The 22,426-nt window shown below is 57.6% G+C and overlaps 1 long non-coding RNA gene across 2 annotated transcripts; it reads left to right on the forward strand.

The window, feature by feature from the left end:
- The first annotated feature begins 7,721 nt into the window (after nucleotides 1–7,721).
- On the forward strand, nucleotides 7,722–8,696 carry LOC125115018 (uncharacterized). 2 transcript variants are annotated; one of them, XR_007131960.1, is made up of 2 exons: nucleotides 7,722–8,390; nucleotides 8,486–8,696. It is a non-coding gene; the product is annotated as an uncharacterized LOC125115018 (long non-coding RNA). The 2 variants fall into 2 exon arrangements; XR_007131959.1 differs by having other exon boundaries at nucleotides 8,489–8,696.
- The last annotated feature ends 13,730 nt before the right edge of the window (nucleotides 8,697–22,426 follow it).

The following is a 22,426-nucleotide window of genomic DNA, read 5'->3' on the forward strand; positions in this document are numbered from 1 at the left end:
GCTCCTCGGGGGCTGGTCCATCCCATCACCCAGGCTGCCCAGGGGCGGTCATGCCCACTAGCTTAGGGGGCCCCCTGGGGCCCAGTGCCCTCCTGCCAGCCGCACACAGAGGTCAGCCTCGTGCCTGTGCCGTAGGCCTCTGTGGCGTCATTTACCTTGTCCGCTGCCAGCTTGGCTGGCCCTCCTTCGCTCCTCCCTGGGGCCTCTGCCCTTCACGGTGCCCTGTTGTTGCTGGAAGAGCAGGCGGGCACCCTGGCCCTGGCTTTCCACCCTGTCTCCCGGAGGGCAGTGTTTGGTTGGCCACTGCAGGCAGCCCCGGGGCTGGCTCGGCTAGTGGGGAACTGGACGCCCTTCTGGAACACCAGCTTCCCAAGGGCAGGCCCCACTGGCTTCTCCATGGCTGCACTTCCAGCATCCAGAGCAGCACCGAGCAGGGCTTAGGGCGCAGGGGTGAACATACAAGTGACCAAAGAGGTGACAACACCCCTTCCCTCCCCCAGGCTGGAGTGGGTGCATTGGTACTTCCCATCGAACAGAAGCTGACCTCTGGGAGGCCCTGGGCCCTGGGCAGTGAAAGGCAGGCCCAGGATGAAGGGGTTGTGTGGTGAGGGGCAGGAGAGGCAGGGGGAGGGCCGAGCCTGGAGAACTCCAGAAGCCTGGAGCAGGAGAGACCCCTGCTTATCAGGAGTCCCTCCGCCTCCAGCCAGAGTGGCTGCATAGGCCACCCCGTTGGCGTGGCCTCGAGGGTAGGAAGCCATGTTGTGCAGGGACCCAGGTCTGGGTCCACATTGCTGTGTGACCCCAGGGAGACTTCTCAGCCTCTCTGTGCCTGTTTCCCATCAGTTACAGAGGTGTGGCAACAGCCATAATAGCAGGGTTATTAGGAAGACTCAATGTGATGATGCATGCAAATGTTTAAAAGAGTCCTGGCACATGGTTAATTTTTAATAAATTTTAGGGATAAGTTGCCAGTAATAATAATAGCCAAAGTGCGGATGTTGATAAGACCCTCAGGAAATAAGAGGCTTGTGTTTTATACCCCAGACCACGGCTGGCTGTGTGATCTGGGCACATGCAATTGTCTCTGGTCTCTGGATGAGCTCCCTGTTAGTTACCATCAGAGGGGCCTGGGGCAGATGGCTGCTGGGTCTGAACTTGGTCCTGTGACCTTCCCCCGCTGAGTGGTGGGAGCGCTTGGGCTGACCTTTTGCAGTTCCAAGAGTGCGCACATCCCATCCTTGCGCCTGCTCTGGGCCGTGCTCTGGCCAGTGGCCGCCGTCATCAGGCTCCCAGGGAGCAAACCAAGGCCCGGGTCGGGTAACGACTCAGCCCCCATCGCACCTTCCTGGCCACGAAGGGCCTCTTCCTAGAGTTCCTGTGGCCTCACACTCTGACGTCTGTGAGGCCTGTTGGTTGGTTGGTTTTCAGTATGTGGCCATCTTCCGTGGTATCAACCCGGATGACTGATGCTAATATGTGCAAGCCTGTCCCGGGGAGGGAGCTGACGTGGGGTTCGAGTAGGAATGTTCTAGAACATGCTATTAGGAGCACATGACAGCCATGTAGCGTGGATCTGGTGCCTGAGAGGTGACAGAGTACTTGCTCAGCTTATGGCATCTGTTCTTCCCAACAGCCCGGGAGGCTCAGGATGCGGGGATTTGCCCTCAGGCCCAGAACCGGCAAGTGGTGTCAAGGCGGGACTTGCACCCAGATATGTGGCTTCCGATCCCAAAGCTGCCCTCTCTGAAGTCCACTAGCACCCGAGACGTGGCCAGGGCCTGAGGGCCATTGAACTTTTGCTCCTCTGGGGAGAAAGCTCAGGCAGAAGCCATGTTCTGTTCTCCAGGGAAACCATGAGCCACCATTGACCTATCACAGCCCAGGGGATGCTGGGAAAATCCCTCTCAGGTGCGGAGATCCCTCCCCCGCCCCACAGTTGTTCTAAAGAGGGAGCCAACCACCCGGGGAACATTCCCCAGGAATAATTGCTAAAAGGCCTAATTTTGGAGATAACCACCGTTATAAACGTCTCATTACTTTAATTAAAGGCTCATCCATCACTGACGCGCTGCTCCCCTGAAGCAGAGGGGCTCAGGCGGCAGCAGCATCCAGTGTGAGCTCGACTGGGAGGCAGAGTGACGGCTTGCACCGCACTCCCCCTCAGCCTCCTTTATGGATGCTGGCAGCCCCGCCAAACCTCGCAGGAACACCCCATTTCCTCCCCCATGGCCCCGGTGGCCTGTGCCCCTGCAAAGACCCTCCCTGCCCCTGCTGCCATGTTGGCAAAGCTGAGACGGCCTTGGAGGAGCCAGGCTGTGACCGTGCAGACAAGAAGGGTCAACGAAGAGCAGAGAAACTCAGGACAGCGGGTGTGACCCCAGCACGTGTGCTTGTTGGGAGGTCGGGGGTGTCTCTGCCCCAACGAGGCCATCGTCACCTCAGTTCGTCAAAGTCCTGCCTCGCCCGGGGGCCCTTTGCCGCCTGAGTCTGCTCAGTAAGTGCCCCTGCTCTGCTAGGAGGCTCGGCATCCCACTGGCGCGCACAGCGCGATTGCTTTCTCTCCTCTCCTGTCAGTGGGCATTTGGACCAGCGTTTGGCTACTGCATATAAGTTGCTGTCAGTATCCTGGTACCTGTCTCTGGATCTGTGGGGGCAGGATGTCCCCTCGGTGTATGTTCCGGACCGGGGTGGCTGGGTCAAGGCCACGGGAACACGCAGGCTGAGTTCTGCCCCCTCTTCTCCAGCCCCTTCCCGTCTCCTGAGCTCCTACCGCCTACCAGCTCCTATAGGGGGCGCTTCCCTTCAACCTCAGAACCATGCTGTGTGGGAGATTCCATTGTCCCCCTTTTATAGACAGGATCTAAGGCTCAGAGGGACTGTCACTGGTCAAGGCCACTTAGCTGATAAGTAGCTGGGCCAGAATCACACCCAGATCCCATGGCAGCGGGTGTGGGGGGTGGGGGGAGGGCAAATTCCTTGATCTCAAGGCCCCTCTGCCCCTTGCCCCCCACACCCAGCATTCTGGGGCGTCCCTGGCACATTAAAGCCTGCCTGGACAAGGCCGGTGATCAGTGCCTCCAATGGGGAGCAGGGCGGAGGTGCCCGCGTGACTGCTGCCCTACCGGCACCTGCAGCTGGCGTACCTCCTGGGGGGCAGGTTCCCAGCCCCTGCCTCGCTCACATTTTACTTTCTCCTAAGTGGCCTCCAGAGATGCCATTTCCCGTTACAAAATCTGGCTCCATCCAACCATCCCGGCAAATGGCCCATCAGCTCAGCCCATCCACAGGCAGCAAGAGACGTGGACCAGGGGAAGGAATTGAGCAGGGACTTTTATTCCTTCCTGGGGTTAAACCTCCCAGTTTGAGGTAAAACAAATTCCTCACTGGAGCTCATCACCTCCAGCTGGGCCGTGGGAAGCCCCATTTAATCAGATCACTTAGCTCTGAATCACGCTAACGAGATGACGGGCAGGGCTGACTCTGCCCTCGTGCAAGGCCAGTCTCGGGGGACGAGGGCAGTCTGGCAGGCGGGGGGTGGCTGGCTCTGGAGGTGCAGGGCCTCTGCAGACCTGGGGCAGGTACTGTCCTCCATCCCTCGGCATCTGTCTGCATCCACGGTAGAGAGAATTCTCCTTGGGCCTCGGCTCGGGGGCCAGAGTGAGACGATGAGACGGAAATCAAACCAGGAGTTACCTGAATGGGCCTCAGAACCTTTGGAAGCACAGCCATGCCCCCAAGAGAGAGGGGGACACCAGCCCCACGGAGACGGGCACCTGAGGGCCCAGCGCTGGCTGCTCAGGATGATCCTGGCAGCATCATCCAGCTTCAGCTCCAGCATCATGCAGCCCCCATGCCAGCGCCAGCTCCAATCCCTCTGTGGACTCCACCCACACAGAGCTGTATAACGTGACTAATTCACGCAGCCGCGAGTGGTGGGGACAGAGCCTGGTCAGCTTCCTGGAAGTCGGGGGCTTCAGGGACCCCGGAAGGGTGGGGAGGGATCCCCTGCTCAGAACCCTGCAAAGGGAGTCAGTTACTCCAAGTTGGGCTTGGCGGCCTGGAGCGTGTTACTGACTCTTCATTGACACAATTGCCGGAAGATTCAGGGTATAAATTTGAACAAGGATTAACCATTCCCAGAACAAACAGCCCTCGCCGGCTCTCCTCCCCGCACACAAACCCCACTGGGTCATCCAAGTGCAAACAGGTATGATGAGGCCGCCTCTCCCCGCCCCTCCCTCTTCCCGGCAGCTGGTCTTCCACCAACAGCGTCCAGAGTCGGTGGGTCTTGGCCTGCAGAGAAGGTGGCCTAAGTGTTGGGGGAGCCCCTGGGGACCTTGACCCCCCTTCTGGAGCAGGCAGCGGCTAGGTGAGGCCCTTGTCGGTTTCCTGTCTCCTCCTTCAACGGGGGGAGAGGCGCAGCTCGGCCCGTGCGGCTTTGACGCAGCATCAGTGGAGCTCGAAAGCTGAGAACGGGCCAAGGATGAACCTGTCGCCCCCACTGGTCTCCCCTCCTTAGACCGATGAGTCACAGGGATGACAGAATTAGCATCTCGCTCCTGGTCTGGGGTCTGTCTGAAAATTCAGATGCGTGAGAAAGACAGAAGAAGAAAGATCGTGTGGCAACATCCTGGGAAAGCCAGGGAGCGGCCCCCAAACCCCGGACCTTTGGAAGGTTCGGAAACATGCGCCTGCGGGGATGAGGGTCTCGGGGAACAGACGTGTTGCATGTTCACCCCCCTTCCAGGGCCAGGCAGGTACAGGTGGGTGGGTCTGGGGTCACCTGGAGAAGGTCATGTCTGGAGGTGGCGACTCCTCTGCCCCTGTCTATTGCTGTCATAGGGGAGAGAGCCAGGGGTTTCTCCGGAGAAGCCGACGTACAAGCTGGATTTGGACATGAAAGCATGTGGCTTTAGATGCTGGCACCCCAAATTTTACATTAAAAAGCACGACGTGGGCCAAACCAAGCCTTTTGTGGGCTTGGCTTCTCTTTCCTCACCCCAGTCTGCAACCCCGGCCGACAACCTCCGGCAGCTGGAGAGGAGGGCAGTGGGAGAGGAGGTGGGGGGGCAGGCTCCTGTCTTTCTGCTTTCAGGGTTGAAAGCTGTGTGTCTTCTAGGGGCTGCTGTCTTTCAGGGTAATTTGATTTTGCTTTTCTCTGGCTGCCTTTGATCCTCTGAGGTTGCTAGGCAGAGCTACTATTTTATTTGCAGGCTTTGATGATGGCGAAGGATTTTGTGGGGTTTTGTTGTTGCTGTTGTTGTTGTTTCTGCTTTTGCTTTTTTAGGGCCACACCCGCAGCGTGTGGAGGTTCCCAGGCTAGGGGTCCAATCGGAGCTGTAGCTGCCGGCCTACGCCAGAGCCACAGCAACGCGGGATCCAAGCCATGTCTGCGACCTACACCACAGCTCACGGCAACGCCAGACACTTAACCCACTGAGCAAGGCCAGGGATCGAACCTGCAACCTCATGGTTCCTAGTTGGGTTCTTTCCCTCTGCTCCATGATGGGAACTCCAGGAGGAGAAGGATTTTGAAAGCTGCAGCCTGAAGACACAAGCTCCCCCTGGGCTGTTGTCAAGTCGGTTCCCACGGTCTCCAGGAGACTAGAGAACACTGTCCTGGGTCTCCTTGGATTGGGATGACCTACTCCCATTGGTTGACACTGGGTTGCCAAAACTAGGAACCAACTCCTTGTGGGTGCTGTCACCTACGCACCCATCGTTTGTCCATCCATCCATCCACCCACCCATCCATCCATCCACCCACCCATCCATCCATCCTCCCTCCATCCTCCATGCATACATGCACGCCACAGATATTTACTGAGCACAGGTCATGCGTCAGGGCTGTGCTGAGCGGTGGGGTGAGAATGATAGCTGGACAACAGCCCCGTCCTTCCTTCTTAAACCCACAGTTACAATGCCCACAGCCAGTAGGCAGCAAGTGGGGAGGAGTGGAGGCCAGGAAAAGCAACCCACCTCCCTGGATGGTGGGCGGCAAAGAAGACTCCACTGAGCGGAGGACTAATGCGCTGGGTTTTGAAGTCTGTGCAGTTCTTGGGCCGGACAAAAGGAGGGAAAGGCATTTATGGAGGACGGAACAGCGTGAAAGGAGCCTAGGGCAGACTCTGTGCAAAGGAATCAGTGGAGCAGCAGAGGGGCGTCCTTCCTAAGCCCTGGACACACCTTGAGAGCACTTGGCGCCTTTTGCCTTTGGTGTAGACCCTGTCCCTGCCGGCGGGGAGCCAGGCGGTCAACGGAAGCTGACCGAGGTCAGCAATGGATGGATGGCCGGAAGATGCGCATGCTCAAAGTGGGTTATAAAAACCTCTCCGTGACGCTAACTGCTGGTAGAGCTCTCCCTTCCAACTTGAGCTGAAGATTTGCATTCTCTCTAGCCAAAAGCCCAAGGCAATGTGGGGTGCTCACAACCCTTGGAAGTAAAAATACCTCCAAGAGGAGCAAGCTGATGCTCAGAGAGGTTTAGGAACTAATCCCAAACCACACAGGTCCCTCTGTGGCCAAGGCGGTGCTGTTTCCTCACCCACTGGGGTGGGACCCTTAGCACATCCCAGCCCCTCTCGCGGTCTGCCCAGGTGTCAGCACGCAAGCACCAGCGGACCCTCGAAGACCACAGCGCGCCTTAAAGCCGTGCATGGCAGAGCGCGTGCTGGTTTTCCACGGTTGCCGATGGGCCCCCTTCGCATGTCATCATCGCCGAGGCGTGTTAGTGACACGTCCACACCACTTCCTCGGATCGTCTGTATGACTGGGCCAACGCGGGTTCCTTCTGGTTCGTGTTGTTTTTCTTCTCCAAAGGTCTCTCCATCATCAGCAAATCTGTGTTCTGCTCCTCATTTGTGGTGCCTGAGCTCCTGCTCCCCTGTGATGACCGAGGGCCCTGGCAGATCCAATTTCCAAGCCTAGGAGGCTGTGGCTGGAAGTGTTCTGTGTAAAATAGAACGAGGTGGGGGGGGCAGGGAGGAGGAGCCAGCAGGCTGATCCGTTGTTCCAACAGGGCGCCGCTGTGATGCTGAGGGGTATCTGGCCAAGGGAGGGGAGTAGTGACAGGACCACGCAAAATTATAGCCCCTGGGAGCTCCCATTATGGCTTGGCAGGTTAAGAACCCAACACATCTCCATAAGGTCGCGGGTTCGATCCCTGGCCTCGCTCAGTGGGTTAAGGATCCGGCGTTGCTGTGAGCTGTGGTATACGTCACAGACGCAGCTCGGATCCAGTGTTGCCATGGCTGTGGTGTAGGGTGGCAGCTGTGGCTCCGAGTCAACCCCTAGCCTGGGAACCTCCATATGCTGCAAGCGTGCCCCTAAAAAGCAAAAAAAAAATTGTAACCCTGGAAGATCACACCTGGAAGGGGCTCAAGGGACTGTCACCCTCGAACTCTCCTCTTTTTTTCTTACATGGAAGTGAAATGCACATAACAGAAAATTAACCAATTTTTCCACGTGTTTTATTACTGTTGATTTACTTTTTTAAAAACCCATTTTAAATTGTAGAATTCTGGGGCCCTTCGTACTTTCACAGTGTTGGACACCCAGCACCTCTGTCTAATTCCAGAACAGTTCCATCACCCCAGAGAGAAACCCCGGAGGCATGAGCAGCCTCTCCTCATCCCCCACCCCAGCCCCAGCCCCTGCAAACTCAGATCTGCTTTCTGTCTCCATGGAACTGCCTGTTCTGAACATTTCATATAAATGGAATCGTACAGCGTGTGACCTTCTGTGTCTGGCTCCTTTCACTCAGCGTGATACAACCTCTTCGTCTCTCAGGCGGGCGGGAGGGCCGAGACCCAGCGAGGCGGAGGGCCCCGTCCCAGCTCACACAGCGGGGAAGGACAGGCTTCCCACGAGCCAGAGGACGCCGAGCCAGGATGGGCAGCCCCCAGGTGGAAAGGAAGGTGGCGACTGAGTCCATCACCTGTCATCTAGAACTTGAGAGCAGGATGCACGCTGACAAAGCCCACGCCGCAGCTGAATTCAAACGTCTGGTTCAAGGAGTACGGATTGGGCGCCTGCTGGATGCACAGCCCCTTTCCCAGACCATCCAGCCTGGCTGGTCCCGAGCACAGTCTTTGATGGAAGAGAGGTTTGAGTCTGGAGGCACGTTTCCTGCTGGTAAGCAGTGGATTCCAGACACGTCCTTTTGGCTCTCAAAGCCGACTTTCTCATTGCTTAAGTGGCTGCACCCCCGGAGCCTGAATTAGGGGCGGTGGCGCATGTTCCACGCGGCAACTCGGGGAAGTCTCGGTAAGTGTCAGCCACGAGGGGCACTTTGTCAGCCTGTCGTTATTCCAGAAGGAAGCTGCCTCCTTTGGGTGTCTCCCTCCTGCCGCCGGTGCAGCCCAGGGACAGCCAGGCACCTACGTGGAAAGGTGAGGTGCCCCCCGCTTTGGAGAAGGCAGTGATGGAGTGGCCTCCCATGCCGGAGGCCAGGGTGGAGGGTGCGGTGCTGAAGTGTGCTTGTCAGCAGGTCCAAGAGGGGACAGAGGAAGGCCAGGCTGGGCTCATGTGTGTCCCTAAGCCCCCTCGTCTCCCGGGGTGACCCTGTGAGCCATCCTGAGTTAGCTGCTTTGCGCCACCGAAACAAACACCCACCTTCCTCTGGAGAGATGATTCCACGCCACTCAAGGACCCCACCTATGTGACAATCACTGATTAAAATGCCTCTGCCTGCTCCATGCCTGCGTGCAGGGTGAATTGTACGAACGGCCACAAACCAGCCGCAGTGACTCCGCTGCCTCCCGGGGCTGCTTTATCTCAGCCACACAGAGAGAGGGGAGCCCTGCCTTTCTGTTTGGAGGAGCTAGAATAGAGTAATTTTATTTATTCTTAATCAACCATTTCAGCGTGTTCCCTCTAGTCAAGGGCAGAGCCGGAGAGCAATGTGGGCACATTATTTATATTTAGCTTTTATTTACTCAGGGAGGTCTAGGGAGACGCAGTATCTCGTTTGCAGAGACCCTCCCCCCAGGGGCACCACGCCATCACTCAGAGCCCTGGGAGCCTGCACACAATGCGAGAGGCGGGCAGGGCCAGGCGGCGCCTCCACCTGCAGGATCAGCTGTCTCTGTCCTCCGTGCTGGGGCCCCCGGGGCCCCCCAGTTAAAGGCTGCAAAGCCAGCCAGACTCATTCCCTCCAGCCTGCTGGGAGGTGCCAGAACCCCGGATGGCCAGAGGGTCCACCTCCCTGATGGGCTGGTCTCCTCTGCACAGCCTCTCCCGGACCCCTGGCTCCCGCAGCTCTGCCCTCCCTGGGCACCTGGCATGGCTCTGCTGCTCCTAGTGTCAGGGCTGCTTTGCAAGGAGGCTGGCTGTCCCTTCCTGGGGTAGGACAAGAGGGATGCGGGTACCCAGGCCACCCCTCATGCTGGGTCCAGCTTCAGGTGGGCGCTGGGGGCTTCCCCTGCTCCCCGCCCCCCGCCCACCACTTTGTGTTCCGCCTCCCGCCTGGGTCTCTGGGGCCATGCTCCGTGGTGACCCTTTGTCTTTCCTCTTTTCCGGGGATGATTTCTGGGCAAGAGACGCAAGACTGATGCTTTAAGGGCCTGGTCAATGGAAGTGGTTTCCATGATGTAACCTGCACACAGCAAGGGTGCCCTGTCTGCCTCTGTCTGTGTGTAGACGGAAGGCCGGGGGAGGGGCTGGGGAGGAGGGGACCAGGCATTTGAATTCCCTTCGGTCCTGCAGGAGTGGAGAGAGAAGTGGCTGGTTAGAGCCCACAGGGAGACGAGTCTGTCCGTTCCACCCCTTCTCTCCATAAAGAGAGGCCTGGGCGCCCAGCACACGACCAGATCCAATATTCATTAGTCCCCACTGAAAGCTGCAGAGATGACTCTTGGGGGGGAGTTGGGGGGGGTCACTGCCACCTCCTCAGTAGTTATTTACATAATAATCTGACCCTTAGGTTACCTTTCATCAACAAACACATGTGAAAACACAGAAGCAGCTGGCCACATCTCATAAATATATATTGTTAACCCCGGTGTAGATGGCTTACTTTCACTTACTGGGAAAAAGCAAAGCGGGGCCCCTGATTTGCATAGCCCTTCGGGAGGGCGGGGCCTCTGGAGCGCCTGCAGCCCCCCCCCCCCCCCCCCACTGCACTCCCCTCCCGGGCGCGGACTCCAGCCTTCAATTAATCGGCTTGCCCAGGCTCGGGCCTTTCCCTCCTCACCCTCTCTGGTGCCCGGAGGTCTGGGAGCCGGGGATGGGGCGTTTCAGGCCAATTTGTTAAGTGCCTGCCAGCAGGATCCTCCTCCCTCCCCGACGTGGACTCAGAGCCTGAACCGGAATGTTCGTGTGCAGTCCCGGGTTGTACACGCCACGGCTCCCCAAGAATCGCAGGCGGAGGGCCACCCTGGCCCCATCTGTCTTCTTACTTTGGGGATGCACCGTCTTTGGGGTCCTTGTTCAGTGGGGGTGCGGAAGTGCCCGCTCAGAGGCATTGAGGTCCCTGCGTGGGATGGGGTGGTGCACCCAAGTCTCAATCCACCTGCCTGGCTGGGTGGTGTCCCAGTAAGCAGACAGGGGGCACCTAGGTGATGAAGCCTGTGGCTTGGCCGGGGACGAGTGACCCTCCGGGAGGACAGAGTTAAGGATGGGCTGGCGCCAAAGGTGGGAGCCCTGGACCTCACTCCCCCGCCCCCCCACCAGCCTCAGATCTCCTCCCCTTGCAAAGTCTGGATGCACTCACAGGCCCTGGCCAGCCTCCTGGAGCCTCCAGGCTAAAGGGTGGGCACAGGGTGACACCAAGGTCCTGCCGGGAAGTCCCTCTGGGGCCAGAAGGGGCTTCCGGAGGCGGACTGGACCCAGGGCTGGTCCTAAGCCTGGGAGCCCCAGGCCCCCAGTTTGCCAGCACCTTCTTATTCCTCGGCTGGCGTTTCAAGTCAGAGGACCAATTTGGTGTGGCGGCACTGACCATCCTCCCAGATCGACCTCCAAGGCCCGAGGGCCAGTTTCTTCATTTGCAAGGAGAAAGAGAGCGATTGGGCGACCCCACTGCCCAAGCCAGCAGATCTGGGCTCCTGCAGGCCAGCGCTATGGCCAGTTGGCTAGAATGGCTACCATTAATTAAGTAAGACCATAGGCCACGAGCATTAGTTATCTATTACTGTGTAACGAATTACCCCAAACCTTAGTGGCTTAACATAACAAATATTTATGATCTCACACCACTTCTGAGGGTCAGGAATCAGAGCTGCTGAGCCGAGGGGTGCTGGCCCGGTGAGGACCACGCGTGCGGTTGTGGTCCAGCCGTCAGCCGAGGCTGCAGTCACCTACAGCTGCTTCCAGGTCACACGGCTGTTGGCTGGAGGCCTCAGTTCCTCACCACGTGACCCTCTCCATAGGGCGGCTTGAGTGTCCTCACCACCAAGTGGCCGACCTCCCCCAGCACGAGTGGCTCAAGAAGAGGAGGAGGAGAAAGTCCCAACCTTTTATGACTTGGTTTTGCAAGTGACGCATCCTGACCTCTGTCGCATTCTGTGCAGCAGCAGCCCCTCACTCAGTTCAGGCCTCGATCAAGAAGAGGGAAATTGAACCCCGCCTCTCGAAGGGAGCGGAACCCCAGAATCTGCCACACCTGGCATAATGTCAGGTGCTTAGAACACGGCATCTCATTCAATCCTCATCACGCTGATCAGGCCCATTTTACAGACGAAGAAACCGCAGCTCGGAGAGGTTTCCAGATGAGCTCGTGTTCACACAGCTGGTTTCCCGCAGCGCTGGGATTTGGGGTCAGGGAGTGGAGACCAGTGCTACCCAACTTTCTCCAGTGATGGGATGGTTCGAAGTCTGTCCTGTCCAAGAGCCACTAGCCACGTGGCTGCGGAGCCCTTGGAATGCAGCCAGGGTCAATGTCCTATCAGCCAGTGGCCACTGGGAGCACATCTGCAGCAGCACAGGTTGGGTGTGTTACTTGCTGCCGAGAGAGACCACACTCCCTGGGGACCCACGGGGCTGTTAGGAAGCATCTGTTGTGGGACGCAGTCTTTGGTTGGGGGGGTTTGGGGGAAGGTCTAAGAGGTCATGACCTCATGCTCGTAGCGACTCGGGGGAGGGTCTTCCCATCTTGCAAAGGCTCCGACGGGTTCCATGATTTGCCTCTGACCTGAGCGACCATTCTCACGGGGGAGACGAGATAGGACCCTGCCCTTGAGCTGCTGACAACCACTCTGTCCAGGGAGTGCTCTTTGGACAACAGAAATTCCTCAGAGGCAGGTGTAGGCGTGGCCTGCCCTGGTGCCCGGTGAGTCCCAATTGCGGGCACTATTCCAGGCCCTCCCAGGAAGGGACATGGCGTGGCTGGAAGATGCCGGCAGCAGCCTTGGCTCCAAGGGCTGGTTTGGGGCTCTGGAGGCCGCGTTCCCAAATCTGAATCCTCATGATACTTCTGTGCCACGGGCTCACATGAACGGCACGTGCCACCACCTATGCCCACACCATCAAGGGGCCTCGGTATTTGACATGAGTCCCCCCTTCCCCCCTGAAGCCTTCGGAGCAACCCACTTGGTATTTCCAAACCAGTTACAGGCTCCGAGTCTTGCCAAGAGTGTTGACATTTGGGTTTTCTGGCAGGGACTCCCCTCAGCACCAACCTGAGGAGGTGGTAATTTAGCAAAGACAGAAAGCACATAAGTTTTGAGCTCAGGGGGAAGCCGGAGGCAATTGCAAATATCCCTTGAGCAGAGTCAGATTCTCTGGTTTAAAGAGGCCGCAGGTTCCCTGCCGTAATCCGACTTTAGGGCCCCCTTAATAAATTGAAGAGGACAGGGGGGTGAGATTGGAGATGTCACCTGTTTGTGGGGCTTCTTCCTCCCGGGAACCTCCCAGAGCCTCCGTTTAATTGAAAGGAAGGCGGGCGGGTCTCTCATCCGGGCTGCTGTGTCCCAGGAGCTGTGGGAGATGCATGGCTCTGGGATGACTCAGGGGTCGGCGTGGCCAGAGGAGTGGATTGCCAGGAGCCACCTGTTCCTTCCAGGGCCCTGGCTACCCAGTTGACCCTCAGTCCTGGTCTGGTTTCTGGGCATGACCACGTCTCCTCTGCTGGAGCCTCCCTGGGCTGCCCAAGGTGGGCAAGACCTAACTGGAGCTAAATTCCCTCATCTTCCTCTGTGTCCACCAGCAGCTGGCAGCACTGCCCATCACAGCCCCAACCTCGCTGCTCCAAAACCCTGAGCCCAGAGACCCCCTTCCTCGTGGGGACCAAAGATGGTTGGGGGAGACAGGTCTCTGTGGCCTCACCTCTCTCCTCTGTCCCACCCCATGGGGGTCTCTGCAGGGGGCTAGGGCTGTAACTTAGCCTCAGAGCCCCTGTTCACATCAGTTTGGGTAAAAAGAGAAGCCTGCTCACCGGTCAGGACTGTTGAGGTCCCTGCTCTGGTACTTAGACAAGCAGAGGCACTCACTGGCCTTTCCTGGCTCCAGCTCATCTCCGATAGGCCCTGTTCTGCTGCTTCCATGCAGAAGAACCTGACGGGCAGGTTATTGCCCAGGGTGGGGGGGTGAGGCGGTGTGCCGGTAAATGCCCAACAACAGGCTCTCCAGAAACACACAAGCCCCGGTGGTGGTGCCTGCCAATTTCCTTGGTGTAAATACTCCCACTGAGGCCAATTTCAAACTGCCAGTGGGATGTCGCTAAACATGGAATCAGAAAGAGATGTACAGATTTGGCTGTTGCGAGTCTGAACGTGCAGGCTCGAGCACACTGGTGCAAGAAAGGGATATACCTTCTCGAGGCACGCCCTCCGCCGGGGCACAAGGGGCCTTTGTTCCACCCCCTGGTGCCTTCAGGGGTAAAGCAGTCCCGGGTCTGTCTGTCAGGGAGGCCTGAGCAGGGGTGGCAGGGTAGGGGTGAGCTCAGGATGGGAACAGAGCCAGCACGGCCCCGGAGTCCCGAGCATTACCCGTCCCCTGCCCAGAACCCCTGTCCAAAGAAAGAGTGACACTCCAAGAAGTGTCTCTAAAATGAAAGGGGCGGGGAGCTGGGGATTGTCCCACCTGCGGACCAATAAGGCCTAATGAGAAAGCAGATTTCAAAGCGCCAGCGGATGCCCAGCTCATCCCCGCCGAGGCAATTAGCCAGAAAGCCCCTCTGATGGGGGATCTGATTTCTTTGCTTATTCCTGAATCCTCCGGCTTTAAGGAACCTCAAAGCACAGGAGGCCAAGGCGAAGGAAAATAAATCCTGTCTCTTTCAATAAAACACAAAGGCCCTGCCTCTTTTGGCAGGAGCCGTGCTTGCGTTTCCCAGACAGCAGATGAGGTCTGGGGAGGCTGGGGTCGCTGGGGGTGGGGGCCCAGCGTCACCTCCCAGACATGGTCTCGGCGGGAACAAGGACCCTTGATAAGCACCCTTGCCACGCTGAGCGATCCGACCTGGGAGATGCCATCATGTATTTTTAATCTGCCTCCTCCTCGCTGAATAATGAAAGAGGAAAATCATAAGGTTTGACTGGCATCTACAAGGAGGCCCTGAAGGAGGCTCGACCCGCAGAAGAAAATGAGCTCGAGGGCTCATCACCGCTAAACTCCTGGTCCTGCCCCCCCCCGCCTCCTCCCTGAGAGGTTCTTTGTGCCTCCAGGCGGGCGGGCCCACCTTTCCCAGCACAGCCCCGCACAGCCTAAGGGGCTCCAGGAAAGGGTGCATTTCTCTTGGAGAGAGAAAAAGCTCCGGGCTCTGACCCGAACCAGCTGGTGGAAGAGAGATGGGATACAGGGAACGGGATGGAGGGCGGGGAAGGGGGCGCCAGCCCTTTGCCCATTTCCGTGGTGTAAATACTCGCACGGCCCTCGTGACAACTGAACGTGGAGGTGGGTGTGTAGAATCGGCTCTCACGAGACCTTGGGGTGGGAGGCGGGGATGATGAGCAAGTTCCCCAAAGAGGGAGAGGGAGGGCGGAGGAAGGGGAGGGGCTTGGTGGCCCAGGGGCCGGAGGGGAGCGAGGGGGTCTTTCGGAGGAGCCCGCAGAGATGGCTGCGTAGGGACCGGGAGCCCCTGGACTAGTAATTTGCCTTTGGGAGCTGCCGGTTGCCTGTCTTCACGCTGGAGTGAAGAGTCATGGCCCACTGACTTCACAAAGCTGGTGCGAGGTCAGGCTGAAGTCGTGTGTCTTTGCCACATGGCAGAGTTGCCCCCTGCAAGGGCAGCATAAGAACAAGCTGAAAGGAGAGCTGATTCCTCACCTTTCCCAACTACACGGTAACATAAAGAGAGAACGGTTTTTTTACCCGCTCACGTGGAACACTAATAAAATACTAAAGAGCATTTTTGTGCAAAGCCTACAAGCGAGAAAGGAAGGCTGCATTGGAGCCAGAACGTCATGCCTCGAAACAAGACCTGGCGACGGTCAGGCAAAGTGCAGGCAGAGGCCTTGAAGGGGAATCTCCTTCCAGGGACCTGGGCTTGCAGATGTCATCCCAACGGACTATTTCTCGTGGCCGCATTCACCCATGACCTTGCCACTCTTCCGGAGACTTGAAAAAATACACCCAGACCTGTCACCCTGTCAGCTGCCGGCTGAGAGCGACAGGGGGGAGGGCAGGGGAGGCTCAGGCCGGGCCCATGGTCACTTCCAGGCCCCAACCCCTCACGTGGCCCCCTGTCCATCTTCTTCAAATCACCCCCTTCCCCAACCCAGGAGCTTCCCTGGGTCCTGGTGGTCTCCTGCAGCCCAGAAACCACCTTCACAGGTACCGTCCAGGGAAGAGCCAAGCCCGGCCCGCCTGGGAGGAGATCCCTCCGGGCAGGAGTGTGTAGGGACCAAACTCCTGGTAGGTTTTGTGTGAAAGGAGGAAGAAGGCAGATGCTTCTAAGAGAGTAGAACGTACCTCCCTCGCGGCGAGAAGGTGCTGCTGCTGGAGTGTTCACTCCAGGCCCAAAGATTTCCCACCAACCACAAGGTCACCATCATTGCTTGAAAATGACCTTCCTAAATGATAAATCACCCCTACCTTTGAGTGCTGTTTTGGGAGTGGTGCCTCTGGCCATGCGTCACCGCCCCGCGGTTGGTCCCATCCATGCTCTGGTGCGTACATTGTACAGAAGCCCCCTGCACCCCACCCCATGCAGAATGGTCCAGACTCATAACATTTGCTTTCTCATGTATTCTTTTTTCCTTCCTTCCTTTCTCTCTTCCTCTCTTTCCCTCTTTCTTTTCTTTTGGCTGTGCCCATGGCAAGTTCCAGAACCAGGGATCAAACCTGCACCACGGCGGTAACAACGCTCCATCCCCAACCTGTCACGTTGCCAGGGAGCACCGTGTTTTCAGCTCCCTCCTCCGTCTCATCTGCCCTCTGCTGGCACCAGGATTGATGCGTCTGCCCTCTCTCCTGGCTCTTCCCTCCCCCGTGATGACTGCGCTGTGGGTTGTAAAACCCAACCATTTGTACTCAAACGGAGCAGGTAGATTGTGAGTAGATCGTGAGTGAGACCCAAGTTTCTGGCTGATAAGGATGAGACTGTATGATACTGATCCGGGCTCTTGTGGGACATCCCCTGCCCCTTTCCTGTTTCTTGGCTGGAAGCAAGAGGTGAGCATCTCCTGGTGCTGCGGGAGATGCGTCTTATCCTCTGGGAAGAAGGTTCGGAGAAGGATGTTTGGGAGTCCCGAGAACAGGAGCCAACATTAACAGTCGCTGAGACCTTCCGTTCACTGCGCATTTACTTCTGTCTGCTGGGTGCCTAGTAGGTCTGCAGGAGATCGAGGGATCCCTTCTGTGCAGTAAAGGGCCGTCGAGAGCTCGTGCCTCCAACCGCCTCCCCTACAGGCTCTTACATTCTGGTCCTTTCCCCACCTGGCCTCGTCATCCCAGCCAGACACCTAGGGGCAGCCCCAGAGTCTCCTGGAACTGCTCAAATGAGCCCATCCTAAGCCCTCCCGTCCCTTCCCTCAGGAACCCCGATACAGGCTCTTATGTTTCTCCTGGCTGCCTCTGGTGCTTCCCCTGCGTGGCCCTGCATGGCCTGGCCTGCCCCCTCCTCTTGGGAACCACGAATCACAAGCTGTCTTTTCAATGGCAGTTTTCTCCTAAGCACTGGCTTTGCTCAGCCTTAACTTTTCCATTAATATTTTAGAGCGCTCGGGGTTCAGTTTGGGGAATGCGGGCCATGGTCAGGGAGCCAGGTGTTTCTGCACAAGTCAGGAACTTAACTAATGACAAATTTTGCTGATGAGCAGAGGCTGCCCTGGAGCCTCCTGGGCAGACCCTTCTCAGAGCCGGTTTGGGAGAGTCGGGAGAGGAATTTTTTCCTGAGACCTGGCTTATCCCTGGTCCCCAGAGTCCTCTGGGAAGGCCAGGGGATGGGCTGGCCTCTGCAGAGGAGAGCCTGCGGTCAGGGAAGGCAGCAGCCCATCTGGGTCAAAGGCCGCTGACGTCACAGGCTAAATGGATGTCCGGGGAGGCCTCACGACAACTGAGTTACAAGAGGCTTCCCAGAAGCTGTGCGACCTCCTGGAAAAATCAATGCACCTCTTGTCTTTGTCTCCTGAAATATTTCATCGGTGTGATCCTTCCCCAGGTGACAACATACTTTATGACAACGCGTGCAGCAGGCTGCTGGGGCCCCTGGTGGCTTCAGACAGAGCCTGGCACCCTTTCCTGTCATGATTGATGAGCCTCACCTGCACGAGGCTGGAGGGCGATGCTTCCTCCCTGCCCCCTGGGGAGCCCGGGAGGAGGGCAGACGCCACAAACACCATCCCTTTCTGGAGAAGGTCCCTGGCGGCGGCGGTGGCAGCGAGAAGGCTGGAATCCTAGGGTGTCCAAGCTGATGTCAGGGTACCTGAACCTGTCCAGGCCGGGAGGGAGTCCCCTGCCCCTCGCCCAGCAGAGGGGCTGGAGGGGAGGGGGCCCGAGGCCACCGGCTCCTTAGGGAGAGGGCAGAAACCAATGTTTGAGACATTTTTCTTGTTCAGTATTTGTTTTCTGCTCCTCCACCAGCTTTGCAAAAAAAAAAAAAAACAAAAAAAACCGGTCCCTCCCTCCCTCTCTGTCTCCTTCCTCCCCTCCCGTCCCGCCCCCCTCCCATCCTCCCACCCCCCTCCCTTTTCACACACAGCAGGTAGTTCCTGGTGTTTATTTACTCTGCAGACAGCCACCAGGGGCCATTTGGGGGGGGGGGGAAGCATGCGGAGGAGCAGTGGGGGCAGAGGCAGAAGGCAGGAGGCCTGGAGGCTCCCTCTCTCTCCACCCTCCCATCTCCTGGGTTCTGTGTCCGTGGTCCCCCCCCACCCCACCCCGCCCCATCTCCTGGTGGCACCTGCCCATCAGAGCAGACCCTCTGGGATCAAGTCAAGGCCCTGCCAGAAAGGGTCACCTGCAGGGTGGGGTCAGGCCAAGGTCAGATGGCTTCTGCTTTCCATCCTCCCCCTGCAGCCTGTTTCTCACCTCCCTGACTTTAGGGACAGGGGCCACAGGGCCCAGGACCCTCTGTCCTGGCTATGAGAGGATGGGGAGCCCTAGGAGCCCAGTTTCCTCTTTGGCAGCTTCCAACCAGCTGCCACGGTGGCGGTCAGTCCCTTCTGTTTGCCTGTCTGTCCCACGGGGCCTGCTGAGCTGCAGCCGGGGTCCAGTCCGGTCCCCCACTGGTTGGCAGATCTAGGGTTTTCCACGTGGTCCCTAGACCACCCGCCTAAGGAGAACCTTGCGGGAGGGTTAGGCACGCAGATTCTCAGGCCCAGCTTCCGATCTCTGGGCTGGGGTAGCGGGGGCTTGGGGCCTGGGAATCTGCATGCCCACCAACCCCCTCAGGTGGGCTCTGCAGGTGCTGAAGACCCAGGATGGAGGCAGCAGAGGTGCAGGCAAGTAGGATGCCTCTGAGGACCCTCTGGGGTCGGACATGCAAATCCCTGAGCCCAGGCACTGAGCTTGGCTGAGGTTCTGGGGGTGGGATGCAGATGCTGCCCAACGAGGGGGTGGGGCCAGGCCTTGCCAGCTGCTTCCTCTCCACTCTGTCAGGGCTGGCACGTGCCAGGACACTGGCTCCTGATCTTGGCAAAGGGAAATGAAGTTGCTGCCCCTGAGCTGAATGAGAAGGGAGGGTGGGCCGGGTGGTGGGAGCTGGCAAGCGGAGTGGCTGCAGTTGCCAAGTGTCCAGCGCATCCACGTGCCAGGTCCTGGGTTGGGGGGAGGGAGGTGGGGGAATGAGAACGCTCCTTGAGCTGAGCCAGCTGTTTGGCAGCCAGCTGCCCCTCCCCCTGCCTGCACCTGTCAACTCAGCAGACAGACCATCTCTCCCCAGGGCCACACTTCCCAGGTCCTTCCTGGAGGAGGGGACCCAGGCTCCCTGCTAGAAGCTCCTGGCACATAAGACTGGCCAGCCAAGCTGACCCGTCCACTATGGATACCTCTGGTTTAATAGCTTGGCTTTTTAAACTGAAATGAGCCGCAGTGAGACACAATGTAAGATTCAATTCTTCTTTGCTCTAGCCACATTGCAAGAGCTGGATAGCCACAGGGGGTTGGGGCTACCCTGCTGGACTGTGAAGATATGGGACTTTTCCATCATTACAGAATATTCTGTTGGCCAGTCTTCCAAAGTTGGCCCCGCACTTCCAAAAAAAAAAAAAAAATCATCTTATGGCCGCAAAGATTATCCTAGCAATTGTTTTCACTGCAGCCAAAATCCATGCACGTTATTCTCATGGAAGCGCAGGAAAAGAACAGAACACACACAGCTTGCAGGGCGATTGCCGAGATCATGGAGGCATCGTTACTGAGACCCCACTGTGTCATCAGGTGCTGTCTGGAGCCCTGGGGGCCGCTGAGCTGAGACCCACCCCCACTCTCTCGGATGGAGGACCAGGGGGTCAGGTCCACCTCACTGCTGTGGGGTAGGTGCCGTCTGGAGGGAAATGCAGCAAGTTCTGGCGCTCGGGGTTGTCTGGCCAAACCGGGGGTGCAGAGGCTTCTGGACTTTTGTGAGATGTTTCCAGGCGCTGGTAGGTCCCTGAGACAGTCGTCAGGAAGGTCGTGTGGGGCTGTGTGGTGGCTTGTGCTGCAGAAAGACCTACCTTGAACTTCCAGTTTAAAGTTTTCTCTCCTGCCTTAACCTCTCCAGCAGGTTGTCATTCTCTTGGGCACCCCAGCCATGTAGTAACGGCCCCCTTCTGCACCTCCAGCCCAGGCTCTCTCCCTGAGCACTGGAGCTGAATCACGCGGTGGTGCTGGGGCCATCATCCCTCGGCTATGTCACCAGCACCTCAAGCCCGATGTGTCCCAAACGGAATGGATCTGGGTCTCTTTCCAGGTTCTGCATCTCAGACTCTCCTCCCTGCTGCTGGCTAGCGGTTTTGGGAGATTCAACTCCTTGTCCCTTTTACCAGCAGCTGTCCCTAAGTTCCCCCCAGAACCCCAGCCCTGCACTGGGTCACCCATCCCCCTTCTGCTTGGACCCAGTGTCTGTGGTGATGGCCTCTGGGGATCCTGTGAGCCCTTTGAGGGCAGGACGCTGTGTTCTTTTCACATATTTCCAGGATTATTCTGTACTTATCACAGAACAGAAGTTTAATATGTGTTCCTTAAATAAGTAGTTCCCCCAAAATAGTGATTGACAGATCATGCTTGGCCAACAGGTGACCCAATGGCATAGGAATGATGAAAACGCACCTGAGAACACTCTTGGAATTAACTCCCTAAACCAGGGGTTGGACACCTTTTTCTTTTTTTCTTTTGTCTTTTGTCTTTTTTGTTGTTGTTGTTGTTGTTGCTATTTCTTGGGCCGCTCCCGCGGCATATGGAGGTTCCCAGGCTCGGAGTCTAATCGGAGCTGTAGCTGCCAGCCTACATCAGAGCCACAGCAACGCAGGATCCAAGCCGCGTCTGCGACCTACACCACAGCTCACGGCAACGCCGGATCGTTAACCCACTGAGCAAGGCCAGAGACCGAACCCACCACGTCATGGTTCCTAGTCGGATTCGTTAACCACTGCGCCACAATGGGAACTCCTGGACACCTTTTTCTTAAAGGGGCAAATAGTTAATGTTGGAGGATCTGCGAGCAATACAGCCTCTGCTGGAACGCTTCACCTCTGCTTTGGGAGCACGAAAGCAGGCACGGACCATGCACAAGTGGACGGGCACGCCGTGTTCCCACAACTATTTACAAAAGCAGGCAGAGGGCTGGCTTCGGCCTGCGGGATTTTGCCTTCCCCTGCCTGAAACTAAGCCAGGGGAGGCTTGAGGAAGCAGCAGGAAGGCTTTCATCAGGTGGGGCCTGTCCTTCATGACATCTGGCCCCAATAGAAACACTGTGTGTGTGTGTGTGTGTGTGCATATGTGTGTTTGTGCGAACACACACTTATGCTCAAAAAAGGTGCTTAACCTCCCGCACGCCTCATTTCTGCCTCTGTTAAGGGGACGAGCAGTGCGGCTTTATTCCACCCCCCGAGCAATGCTCATTTTTGTCTCTCATCTGGCACGTTGCCCCCCTCCCCCATGCCACCACACTCTCCCCACGCACGTTCCCGGGTGCCAGCGGCAGAGGCTGAAGCCTGCAGCGTTTGGCGGGGGTGGCAGGAGCCTTGCGGGGTAGATCCCGTAGCTGGTGGTGCCGTGGGGATCAGCAAGGCAGGATCTGGGAAGATGTGGGGCCTTCACGATAGGGGATGGGTTTCCAGGGTCCCGCGGCAAGATGTGCAGGCCCCCTCTGCCTGCCCCCTCAGGCCTGAGCCTCAGCTTCTTCCTCTTGAACCAAGGAGGGTTCCCCCAGTCCTGCCTCCAGCCTCACCAGGACTCGGGGTCGGTGGCTACGGACGCATTTTGTAAACAGCTCAGGGCTGGACACATGTAAGGAATTAGAGGATTATTTTTCCGGATTCTGGACTAAGACATGAAGTCATGCTTTGGGTTTTTGTTTTTGTTTTTGTTTTGCAGAAAAGAGGCTGGAAAGGGTGGAAGGAAGCAGGTGAGATCAGAGACAAAATGGACAAAGGAGAAAAGAAAAGACTTCAGCCTGAGACTTTTATCATAAGACAGAGCTGCTTTTAGAAGGTTCTGGTTGCCCTCGGTGGGTGCTCCCATCCCCTCCCGCCTCCTCCATGTCCCTCCTACTTCTCATTGTTCTGGAGCCAGAGGCACTGCTCCCTGCAGGATGCTGCCTCCCTGGCTTGGGAAGGGGGACCAGGCCCCTGAGTGAGAGGCACGAGGGAGCTTGAGTGATGGAGAGGGCTGCCAGCCTGTGCCAGGCAAGCAGTGGAATCACCTTGTGTGTTTTTTAAGAGTCGACCCCCCCTTCGCGGGCTCCCCCACGGCCCCCAGAGCCCCTCTATTATCCTTAGGCCATTTGGTAGTTGTTGCTATGGAGACCACAAGCAAAATGGCATGCAAATCAGCACAAGCAATAACAGCGGGAAAGGGCAGGGAGAAGGCGGCAGAGGGGGAGGGCCGGGAAATGCTTCCACCTGCACCA

Source organism: Phacochoerus africanus, chromosome 14 (assembly GCF_016906955.1).
Source record: "Phacochoerus africanus isolate WHEZ1 chromosome 14, ROS_Pafr_v1, whole genome shotgun sequence".
NCBI classification, from domain to species: domain Eukaryota; kingdom Metazoa; phylum Chordata; class Mammalia; order Artiodactyla; family Suidae; genus Phacochoerus; species Phacochoerus africanus.